We start from the raw sequence: 12,122 nt of genomic DNA, 5'->3' as shown, positions 1-12,122 counted from the left end.
TCCTAAGAGCCCGCGCTCTCCGGCGGAAGAGCTGGTCTGGGAGACCACTTTCCAGCAGACTGCTACTGTCTCAGGAAGGACGGACGGACGGACGGACGGAGAGCTGCGTGACTCTAAAGCGGATCCTGAAAGTCTGGCTCCTCAAAGTCTGTGTGTTTGTAACCTCATCAGAGATCAAATGGGCGCCCTACACCTTACACCAAATTCACTTTCAGGTATGATAGTAATCCAAGATAAAGGTATCAGCTGGAGGTTTTTAAGGAAAAGAAAAAGCTAAAAAACCAGTAATTTGGACTAAAGAGATGGTTCAGCAGTTAAGAGCATCAGCTGCTCTTGCAGAGGACCTGAGTTCAGTTCCCAGTACTTACATAGTAGTTCACAATTATCTGTAACTCCAGCTCTAAGGGATCTGATGCTCTCTTCTGGCCTTCAGGGGCACAAGGTATACACACGGTACACGGACATATATGCACAAAAATACCCATACATATGAAATAAAATCAAATCAAAAAACCATAACAACAACAACAACAACAACAACAAACTTACTACTAATTTCACAACTACTAACCTTACACTAAAGGCCCTTCATCAGTTACCTGTGCCCCGTTTTCCACGAGAGAAAAATGCTTCATGAGACAGACACCTTAGAGCATACTGAGGCTTGCCTCTTGCTGCTTTCCAGGCTGTCTGAGGTAAGTGGGCCAACAGTAATGGGTGTTGGCACATTTCCTTTGTTCTGATTTTGTCAGAACCTTCCTGTTGCCCAGCCTGGCTTCAAACGCCTATCAACCTTTCTGTCTCAACTTCGAGGTACTGAGGGTCTAAGAGTGCATCACCAACCACATCTGCTCTAGCCATTCTTTTAAATGTCTCTGCAGCTGAATCAAGTGTCTGTACAGACTGGAAGCACAGACCAATATGCCCAGTAGATAAACACTACAGCAGCTCCATCATCACCTCTAATAAAGGACCACAGGAAACACTAACACAGCCAGGTACTAGCTTTTCTCAAGAACTGCATATAATAAATTCCTTTCAAAGAATGTAACTTCTGGTAAAAGGGAAGTTACTGGATGTTTCATTGGGACAATACTGCTAAGAATGCCTCACAGAAAACATTTCTCAATAAATTAAATGTCAGTAATGAAGCTACTGCTTCGTAACATGGGCCCCAGGGTCACCACTTATTTGAAATTTGTTCAGGGCCTCCTGGGGACAGTTAGAGCAGGAGTCCTGTGCCAATGTGAGGTCTTTTCACTACCCAGAAATGGGCAAGAGAAACAAGATGTCTCAGAACCGACTTCAACATCTCTGTCCAAATGTTTCCTCATAAGCCAGGTGCAGCACCAATAAAAAGGGTCATGGTATGATACAGCCCAGGTACCTGTGATTTTACAGAATTCTCCACAATAGCCCAACAAGGCAGGCACTACTATAACCCTCACTCTACAGAGAATAAAAATGTCTTAAAGACACTGAGTGACTCATTCCTAATTACGAGTATACCTAGCAGGGCCATAGCTGCAGACCTCTAAAACACACACGTATGGCTTAACCATACCCTTTCCCTACTGTACAGGTGAACAGATGAGAGCAACTATGCAGTGTGGCTTTCTGGGAACACACAAGGGTCCAGTGTCACATCCCCTTGGTCATTTGGCATGGGGACAGGCTCTTATCTGCCTAGACCCCACAACTTTAATAACCCACTCCCCATAGCACACTATTAATGTACTTTATGCTGCTCAAAATATTACTAAATGCCTCAGGAAGGAAGGGCACGTATCTCTTCATTTTATATGTGGGAACACTTGAGGCCTGGGAGAGGTCACTCAATCCATGTCATGCCTACTGAGTACCTAGCCTCACAGAAGAAACACAGTTTCTTTTCCTTTTTGTTACTTTTTAAAGGCACAATCTCATGAAAAACCTAGGCTGGCCTGGAACTCGTTATATAATCAAAGCTGCCTCAAATTCTTGGCAATCCTCCTGCCTCAGCTGCTTCCTTCTCAAGTTCCGGGATTATGGGTGTAAACTCAGAATTTCTTCCACAGTTAGCCACAGATACCATGTCCAAAGTGAGACTAAGGGGGGGGCGGGGGTGTGGATTTTCAACTTCAGCAATAAGACTACAGGGCCAGGAGAATGGCTCAGTGGGTACAAGTGATGCTGCCAAGATTGACGGACTGAATTTGGTCCTCAGAACCCATATGGTGGAAAGAGAGACCAAACTCCGCCAAGCTGTCCTCTGACCTCAATGTGTGTGTTGTGAAGCACAGCTCCACTCCCACCCCCTGCATCCAACAAGCACAATAAAATAATTACATGTAAAAATATTTTAGAGTATCATTTCGGTTGTTTGAGAGTTAAGGCTGTGAAGAAGCCTCATTGTGCATCCTTCTTCATTTTCCAAACCAGAAAAAGGGTAATACCATAAAGGTTTTGCCTTTAATTTATCCTTAATTTTTCTCATCCTACTGGAAAAAAATTCAGTTTTACTTACACAAAAGGAATACCTCTTAAAAGAAAAAAGAAAAAACAATAATTATGTAAAATGGTACTATTTAATTGAAGGCTCCAGTACCTCTTTCCAGTGTTACTGTGAACACTGAGGAGTTTGGCCCTTCATGAGGAGAATGATACAGTTAAGTACCAGAAGAAGAGAACCAGCCATGAATTTAAAGGAATGAAAGTACCATGGTGGGAACTGGAGAGAGGGCTCAGCGGTTAAGAGCACCTGACTGCTCTTCCAGAGGACCCGGATTCAAATCCCAGCACCCACATGGCAGCTCACACCTGTCTGTAACTCCAAGATCTGACACCCTCACACAGACATTCATGAAGGCAAAACAGCAATGCACATAAAAAAGAAAAAGGACCATGATAAGAATAAACAAGGAGCTGGAGGTCTCTTTCTATTACCTTGCTCTCGAAAAACAGCTACTCACAAAACAGCAAAACAAGACACTGCATAGGGGACAGCTGGAGCAAAGGCCTAGGCTCCACTGTTGTCCCTACGAGAGGAAACAAGAACAGGACCAGATGGAGTGCAAGCAAAGTCCGTTCCATTTGAAGTTTCAAAGGGAAAAGTAACACCATTCAGAGTATAAAAAAAACCACACTGTTTTACTCATAAGTCAGAGCTACTTAACACATCTCGCAGTAGTACTCCATGTGCAAAAGCCTTCTTAGGAATCTCTCTTTATAGGAAGCCATGGGGTTAGGGATGTAACTCCATTGGCAGATGCTTGCCTAGCACACAAGCTAGAAGCCTTAGGTTCCACCTCCAGCACCACATAAACTGGACATGGTGGTACAGGCCTGCAATTCCAACATTTGAGAGGTAGAGAGAGGAGAATCAAGGTCATCCTCGGCTACACAGAGTCTAAAGCCAGGGAAGGAAGGAAGAAAGGGAGGTCACTTCACCTGCGAGCTTTCATGCTGTATGCGAAGTTTTCCTGAAAGTCCACGGGCAACAGATTGCATGCTCATTGCATCATTTACTCTTTGTTTTCAGAGTGTCAGGGGCAATCCTAACACTGGAGAGAGTTATGCTTGAAAATTACTCATCCTTGGCCAAAAATCAATCATTTTTTTCAGCCAATTTTTAAAAAATTCAGTCTAATAAAAAACATGGAACTGCTTAGAGGACAATCTGGATTTATGGTCAAGAAAGCAAAGCTCCAGCATAAGTCTGGTTCCCCTTAAGAAGTAGTCTTAGCTGACCCAAACTGCATTTAGAATAACGACAGAGACGATCCATTATTTTAAAAGAAGGAACTCATGGAAAGGGAGAAATAGCCCAGTGCAGAAGCCCTTTAAAATTTCCCCTCAAACAGGTTTTGCATGGTGAATATGGTATTTCAATTCTACACCAAGTCAGTCAAGGAATTCACTTATTAGTAAGGACTTAAGTCCTCAACTCTGCCTAAATCCGGACACCTTCAGTTCATGCTCTATGGTATTAACAGCTTCTATCCAACTTCAAATAATCTTCATCTGTTTAAATCACGGACAAAGACAAGAGGAGAAGCATTCATAATTACCAGGGAAGCACACTTTTCATCTTTGTTTCCTTGTGTGCTCCTTAAAATGATCCAAAGCAGAGGCTTGTCAAATCCTAACTGCAGAATTTCATGGCTGGAAAGCATGACTTGATCCAAGGTCTCCACTCAACAGAAGCCATGCATCCTGGCTTGGTTCTTATGCAGGCTCATGTCCACAGTACATCGTGGTAAAGGGGCAGCTCAGCAGCAGCACCTACACCAGATTCTTAAAATGACATGCTCAAGTCAGGGCCTTTCTACTGCCTACAGACTATACTCCAGTTTTGAGAGGTTTACCAAGCTCTCTCCAGATTTCAAATGGGCACCAGATACCTTTTTGCATTTTCAGTCATTTTGACTCCTTAAGCAGATGCTGTTCCTTCATATACAATGTTCTTTTTCACTCAATGAAGTTCCAGAACCCTCTATTAGCGCCAACTCTAAGACAAGAAAGGGGATGCTCTAAAGCAGAGAGACTTCATGAGCTGGCACAGCCTGGAAGCACAGTGAGGAGAACGAAAGTGGTCCAGTGTAGCTGGAAAGGGAGGAGGGAATTTCCAGCTGGAGGAGCTGGCGAGGGAAATCTTCAGATAGTTCCTCACTTCCTCCAGAGCGCCCCTCCTCCCCACTTCTCCCATCTCTACTTTCCACACACCCAACAAGAGCATATGAAACTTAACAAAGTTCTATGGCTTCATTATATTCTTTTTAATTGGAAAAGCTCTCTCCAGTGACACTGTATTAAAATACACAACTGCAGGGTGAATGGTAAACTATGGCTCCACACCACCCAACAGGCCAAATGAGCCGATTCTTCAACAGTTATGGATGGCTATAAGGTGCCACGTGGCTGCTGAGAATCGAACCCAGGTCTTCGGCAAGAACAGATGCTCTTAACTGCTGAGCCATTTCTCTAGCCCCGAAAATTAACCAGTTCTTAATCTTACAGTAGTCAAGGATCCCTTAGATAACCTAATACTAATTTAGACAATCTGATCCAAATTTGCACTTATACAAAAAATTTCAGGAACACTGGATTAGGAACCTTTATCCTAGGACAGCCAAGGATACACAGAGAAACCCTGTCTCAAAAAACCAAAAAAAAAAAAAAAAAAAAAAAAAAGGAGAACCACCACCACGTTCTTCATCCTAACCACATTATGTAAGAAAAAGGCCCAAATATAAAATACTTAAGCCACTGTTTCTAACCACAATATCTACTTCCCTATTCTCTTATGTACATTATTCTTTCTTCGGAGTGACTCAAGTAATTTTTTGAGTACGCATTTTCAGGTGTGCACACATGTTCGTGTGTGTGTGTGTGTGTGTGTGTGTGTGTGTGTGTGTGTATGTGTGTGTGTGAAGGCTAAAGGTCAATAAAAAAAATGTCCATCTCAACTGTTCTCCACCTTATATTTTGAGACAGGGTTTCTCACTGAACCTGGAGCCCTGGACGGGCTGGCCAGTGAGCTCCCAGGATTCTCCAGTCTCTGCTTCCCCACCATGACTGGCTTAAGTGGGTGCAAGGGACTGAACTCTGGAGTTCATGCATAGCAAGCACTCTGCTGACTGAGCCTCTGCAACAAAACAGGTGACACAGAGGATCCCATATCCTGGCAAGCCCTGTAGGGCAAGTAACAGTTATACTGTCATTTCACACAAGTGACAACAGAGGCCTGGCCAAGGCTAATGAGCTGGGTTTAAAGCTCTGATATTTAGATCCCAAAGCCCACCAAACACAACCGGACACCATATTGATTACTGGGACAGATAAAAGCCACTGCTCAGGGTCCCACAACCCAATCATCTCCATCTCCTCTTCTCAGCAAGTACCATCAAATACCTGCTGTGTGTTGTATGCCTTTAATTCCAGTACTTGGGATGCAGAAGCAGGAGGATCTCTGAGTTCTAGGCCAACTTGGTCTATCTACACAGAAAAACCATCTTAAAAAACAAAACAAGGGCTGGAGAGATGGCTTAGAGGTTAAGAGCACTGCTTGTTCTTCCAAAGGTCCTGAGTTTGATTCCCAGCAACCACATGGTGGCTCACAACCATCTGTAATGAGATCTGGTGCCCTCTTCTGGCCTGCAGGCATACATGCAGACAGAACACTGTATAAATAAAGAAATCTTAAAAAACAAAACAAAACAAAACAAAAACCTGTTGTGTGACAAGAACAAGGAGAATCTTAAGACTTGTCCACAGAATGAGAAAACAGTCTATTGTCTTTAAAACTTAAAAACCGAGGATAGGGGTCCAGGCAAAAACTGGGGGGGGGGGGGGGGAAACGGTGGGCAAGGATAGGCCAGGAGTAGTGGTGCATGCCTTTAATCCCAGCACTTGGAAGGCAGAGGCAGATACGTGGCTGTCAATGAGTTTGAGGCCAGTCAGTTCTACATAGCAAGTTCTAAACCAGCCAGGGACATTGCCTCAAAAAATAGAGGCAAGAGTGGTGGTGCACACCTGAAATTCTAGCACTCGGGAGGCAAAAACAGGAGGACCACAAGCTCAAAGCCAGCCAATACTACACTGCAGCCCATACTCACCCCAATAAAGTTCCCTCTGAATATTCATGTCATAACTAGGGTTTTAAAATCACTGTCCTGTTTCCAACTGAACCTCTTTAGTTCAGCAATTTCTACAAGCACCTAACCTGTTACATCCTCACAAGATTTGCAACATAGCAGAGCCTTAAGGAGTCAAAGTCCCATAAAACATCAAGTTAGACTGGTCACCTCTCCCTGAGTCCTTTACCTATTCCTCATGACTTACCCATGACACCCTATGATAGATGTGCTATGACAATAACAGCTACCATTTCTGTGCACTTATAATAATGTCATTCATTGCCTAGAGTGTCCAGGAGATTGCACCTACACTTCAGCTCATTGATGCCCAGCATAGTGCCCAGAATATAAACGTAAGATGAATGAATGAATACCAAAGCTTGAAAAGCAAGACTGTTTCAAACACGGAGACATAATTAGTAACAATCAGAGAAGAGACAAAGGTTTCAGAATCAAATTAACAAACTTTCAAAAATAACTTACACATTTTTTCACTTACAAGCTCCCAGCAGAGTTCTCCTGCACCAAGGACCTCTCCAATGAGTGTAAGGAAAAAACAAAATAGCACTCTACCTCTTACCCTACAGTAAGAGACAAAATGAGGCCATGGGGCTCAGCATTACTTTAAACCAATGGCTCTGAGCTTTTTTGGGTCATGAATTCCTTTGAGAATTTGATGAAAGCTACAGATCTGCTCTCTGCAGAAAATAAAACCAAATTCAGGATAAGAAACTGCAGCATCAGAGATACAGCTCAAGAGAATCACAGAGTCCCATGTTCGTCGCCTGTGCTCTGAATCTCATGTCTAACTAGAGGCCACACAGAATGAAACTTGAAAACTGGAGATAGGAGTCAGGGTCTTACTATGTAGACCTAGGCATATGCAGCCTGGAACCTACTGTGTAGCTCAGACTAGCCTCAAATTGAGCCACCTTCTCCTTCAACCTCTCCAGTCCCAGAATTAAAGGCATGTGCCACCACACTTGACTACATTTTAGATAATTAACATTTATTGACTAGTTTACTAACTAGCAGGCTTAAAACAACACACACATTATCTTTTAAGGTAAAGTGAGCTGTAGATTCAAGGAGAACGAGAAAAGATCATGCTGCGTAACTAAGCAGGGTTTTAAAAACAAAACATTTCTTCAAATGGGACCCCAGGGAGCCTGAAATACAAGGAAGCCTACACAAAAACTATTTCTCATCTCTACAGAGCCAAGCTTCCCCCTCTGGCGGAGCTGTGACTTTCTTCAGCACACAGATACAGAGAGACCACGGCCACTCATGTCCAGGATATGAAGGAAACTGCAAGTAGACACCGAGGTGTGGGCAGGAATCTTGCTTCTTATTGTAGGAGGTATTTCTTCCACCAGCATTTCCTGACCACTGACAATGCCTAGACTCCTGGGTTATGTGATACATAACTATCAATAACAGTGACAGAAGACCCTGACCAAAGATTCTGGTGTGGAAAGGAGAAGAAATAAGCTACTGGAAAACAGAAGAGTAACTACTGAAGGACACTCAGTGTGTAAGACAAGGCACTTCCTTCTGCACATCACGAAAGGCTTGCTGGGGGGAAAAAAATCTCTAGGCTATGTATCAAGAAGTAAACAGCGGGGCGGTGGTGGCGCGCGCGCCTTTAATCCCAGCACTCGGGAGGCAGAGTCAGGCGGATCTCTGTGAGTTTGAGGCCAGCCTGGTCTACAGAGTGAGTTCCAGGACAGGCTCTAAAGCTACAGAGAAACCCTGTCTTGAAAAACCAAACCAAAACAAAGAAACAAAAAATTAATCAAGCTGTTTAAGTTTTTTGTTTGTTTGTTTGTTTGTTTGTTTTGCTGTGTTTTCTTCAGTTTGACTGGGGAAGCAGGTTATAGAAGACTATCTCAGATACAAGGCATATGAAAGGTTGTTGATGTAGCTCAGTTGGTAGAATGTCTAGCCTGCATGAGGCCCTAGGACCAATTCCCAGAACCCCAAAAGATGAACATGGTGGGGCATACCCATAACCCCAGCACACAGGAGGTAGAGTCAGTATGATCAGGAGTAGCTGCATGTGGTATTTCATGCCTTTAATCCTAACACTTGAGGAGGTAGAAGCAGGCACAGCTCAGTGAGTCCAAAGACAACCAGGTCTACACAGTGAGACCCTACCTCAAGAAAAAGGTCGTGCAGCGTGTGTGTGTGTGTGTGTGTGTGTGTGTGTGTGTGTGTGTGTGTGTGTGTGTGTGGTGGCACACACCTTTATTCACAGCACTCAGAGGCATACGCAGGCAGATCTTTGTGAGTTTAAGGCCAGTCTGGTCTACATAGCAAGTTCCAGGATAAATGGAGCTATGTCACAGAGACCCTGTTTCAGGAAAAAAAGAAAAAAAATGGGGTGGGTGGGAAGACTGCACTGTGTGAGCAAAGGCACTTGCTGCTGAGCCTGATAACCTGAGTTCCATCTCTGGGACCCACATGGTAGAAGGAGAGAATCAATTCCTGCAAGCTGTTCTCTGACCTCCACAAGTGTGTCTTAGCACATGTGCCCCACCCCCTTAAACATGAAAAATGTAATACAAATTAAAAACAAAAACATTATCAAGAGTTCAAAGTCAGCTAGTGGTGGTGGTGTACACCTTTAATCCCAGTACTCAGGAGGCAGAGGTAGGTGGATCTCTGAGTTCGAGGACAGCCAGGGCTACACATAGAAAAACCAAAAAAAAAAAAAAAAAAAGTTCAAAGTCATATTGGGCTACACAACTAGACGGGGGAGGGGGCATATGAAGAGTTCTGGAACAAGGATATCTGGGGAGCTATGGTGTTAAAACTAAGGAACATTGAGTTTAAAGGGAGACATAGATAGACAGGCTGGGTTTGAGGGGTGGGGAGGCTAATATAAACAAGTTTCACCGACATACATGTCTCTCTGGGTACTCTTGCTAGTCATGGCTTTTAAGTACAGTTTGAAATAATTTGAGAGAAAACCGAGATCTGGTGGCCTATGCATGTCAAATACTCAAAAGACAAAGGCAGGTGGTGGCGCACGCCTTTAATCCCAGCCCTCGGGAGGCAGAGCCAGGCGGATCTCTGTGAGTTCGAGGCCAGCCTGGTCTACAGAGTGAGATCCAGGCACCAAAACTACACAGAGAAACCCTGCCTGGAAAAACAAAAACAAACAAACAAACAAACACAGACAAAAAAAAACCACCCCCCAAAAAAGACAAAAGCAGGATGTTTGCTGTGCATTTGAGGCCAGCCTGAAGTATACTCAGAGTTCCAGGCTAGTCTGGGTTACAATGAAGAAAAGCTGCAGATATTACAGTGTCACCATATGTCCTTTGTCCAACCCTCCCTGTCCATGGCCATCGAGATGACTCAGGTTGTAAAAGGATCCCTATAAAGCCTCAGTTCAATCTCCAGGATCTGCATGGTAAAGGAAGAAAACTAGCTTCTAAAAACTGTCCTCTGACCCCACACAAGCGCACCATGTCACGTGCACATACAGGACTCGATCAATATATAGTGTAATTGTCAAAAGAAAAATTAAGCCAGCCACGGTGACACACACCTGTAAATCCCAGTACTTGGAAGGCAGAGGCCGAAGACCTTGAGTTTCAGGCCAACCTGGGCTACAGAATGAGACCTTGTCTCAAAAGAAAAAAAAAAAAAAAGGGAGGAAGGAAGGAAAGAAAGAAAGGAGAGAAAAGAAAGGAGCTTTAGGACAACACTTAAACTACAGGCTACGGAGGCGGGCTCGGGGCAGAGCACTTGCCACTTCTGGTCAAAGTCCTGGGCTCTATCCCCAGTTCCACAAAAAAGAAAAAGATTTCTTTCCTATTTCACCAATTATCTAGCATCCATTTTCTCTTCCAGAATTTCACAAGATCCTACATCCATTTCACTTATTCAAAGACTCCCTAAAATTCCTTCCTTTACTTCTGAACATTGTTGTTTGACTCTTTACTGTCAGTCTCTAGTTCTCCCCACCCCCAACTTCAACACATTTCAGTACAGAATACAAGGGGTAGAAACATGACCTGGAGTAAGAACTAAGGGTTCTCAGAAACGTAATAGAACGAGAACTCACCTTTACAGAGATGTCTACACACACACACACACACACACACACACACACACACCCTACAAAACGAACTTCTGCCGCTTCTCCGATGCAAGAAAAAAGACCTGTTTCTGCTTCTTCAGTTCTGCCCACAAAAGCTAGGTCCTTTTTCATCTCTCTTAAAGACTCCAACGTAAGTACCAGAGAACCCCCAAAAGAGCCCTCAGAACAAAATGCTACAAATCTACCTGGGATTCTGGAAGGCTGGGAAGGATGACTCATCTCGTTCCCAGGTTTTCACAGAGGCCTCTGATTGTTAAGACAGTGATGCAGTGCATTGTAATAATCGCTGTACAGAGAGACTTTACCAGCATTAGTCATACTTCTGCTATATATACTCACTCAGCCTCCATCTCCCAAAACTCCCCAAACCGACAGCCTTGGGCAATGTCCACTTCCAGGGACCAAGAACAAATCCTGTGGTGTGGCTCAGGTTGAATGCCTAACAATATGTGAGTCCCTGGGTTCCATACCCAGCACTACAAAAAGAAAATAAAAACCCCATTGTGCAGAATCATTCCAATGCTGATGCAAATGGTCAAATCTGTCCTTAATTTTTAAAAGAGCTGGGTATGATACCACACATCTGTAGTCCCAGCACTCAGAGGTTGAGGCAGAATGATTCAGAGTTCAAGGCCAACATGAGCTACCCAACAAGATTTTAATCTCAAAACCAAAAACATAAGAAAGCAACCCTCCTCCAGAGATGGGATGGGGGAAGTGAGGGAGGGAAGAAAGAAAAGGAGAGGAGGAGGAAGCAACAAAGTGGGCGAGGGCTGTCCTTTGTGGTTCATTATCATCCAGACTGTATCACATTCTCTAGGTCATTTTGATAGTTAAGTTAATCAAAATTAAATACAATTAAAATCTTGGCTTCTTTATCTGCTAGCTACATTGCAAAAACTGACAGGTACTAATGCAGAGCACACTACTAGACAGTTTAAGTCACAACAAGCCCAAGTTATCAAGCACAGGCCCGTGATACCAGATACTTAGGAAGCTGAGGCAGGAGGATTGGAAGTTGAGGGCCTGCTTGAGCTAGACAGTAAATTCAAGGTCATATTGAAAAACTTACAGAGACCCTAAATAAAAAAAAAACAATCAAACAAATCAATGGGATGAGGATATAGTCTAGTGGCACAGCAATTGCCTAGCTTATGCAAGGTCCTGGGTTCAATCCCCTGGTACATAAAATAAGTCCAGATGCTAACTCAGACTTGAAAATACAGGCATGGGGGGGGGGGAGGGGGGATATGGGTAATGAAACAGGCATAATAGTATGCATTCCAGAGTATGTTGGTAACACAAGCCAATGGCATTGTAGCAGCATCACAAAATACCAGAGCTCTTTCCCAAACCCAAGAAGCAAACATTTCAAGGAGGCATTAGAAAAATGA

At 43.7% G+C, this 12,122-nt stretch overlaps 1 protein-coding gene across 1 annotated transcript in view; it reads right to left on the bottom strand.

Annotated features, from left to right (window-relative positions):
* The window catches only part of Arhgap35 (Rho GTPase activating protein 35), a 113,010-nt gene that overhangs the window by 84,918 nt on the left and 15,970 nt on the right, over positions 1-12,122 (bottom strand). The window lies entirely within an intron of this gene.

This window comes from Peromyscus eremicus, chromosome 1, assembly GCF_949786415.1.
Source record: "Peromyscus eremicus chromosome 1, PerEre_H2_v1, whole genome shotgun sequence".
NCBI lineage: Eukaryota > Metazoa > Chordata > Mammalia > Rodentia > Cricetidae > Peromyscus > Peromyscus eremicus.
This window is presented reverse-complemented; position numbering and strand designations above follow the sequence as displayed.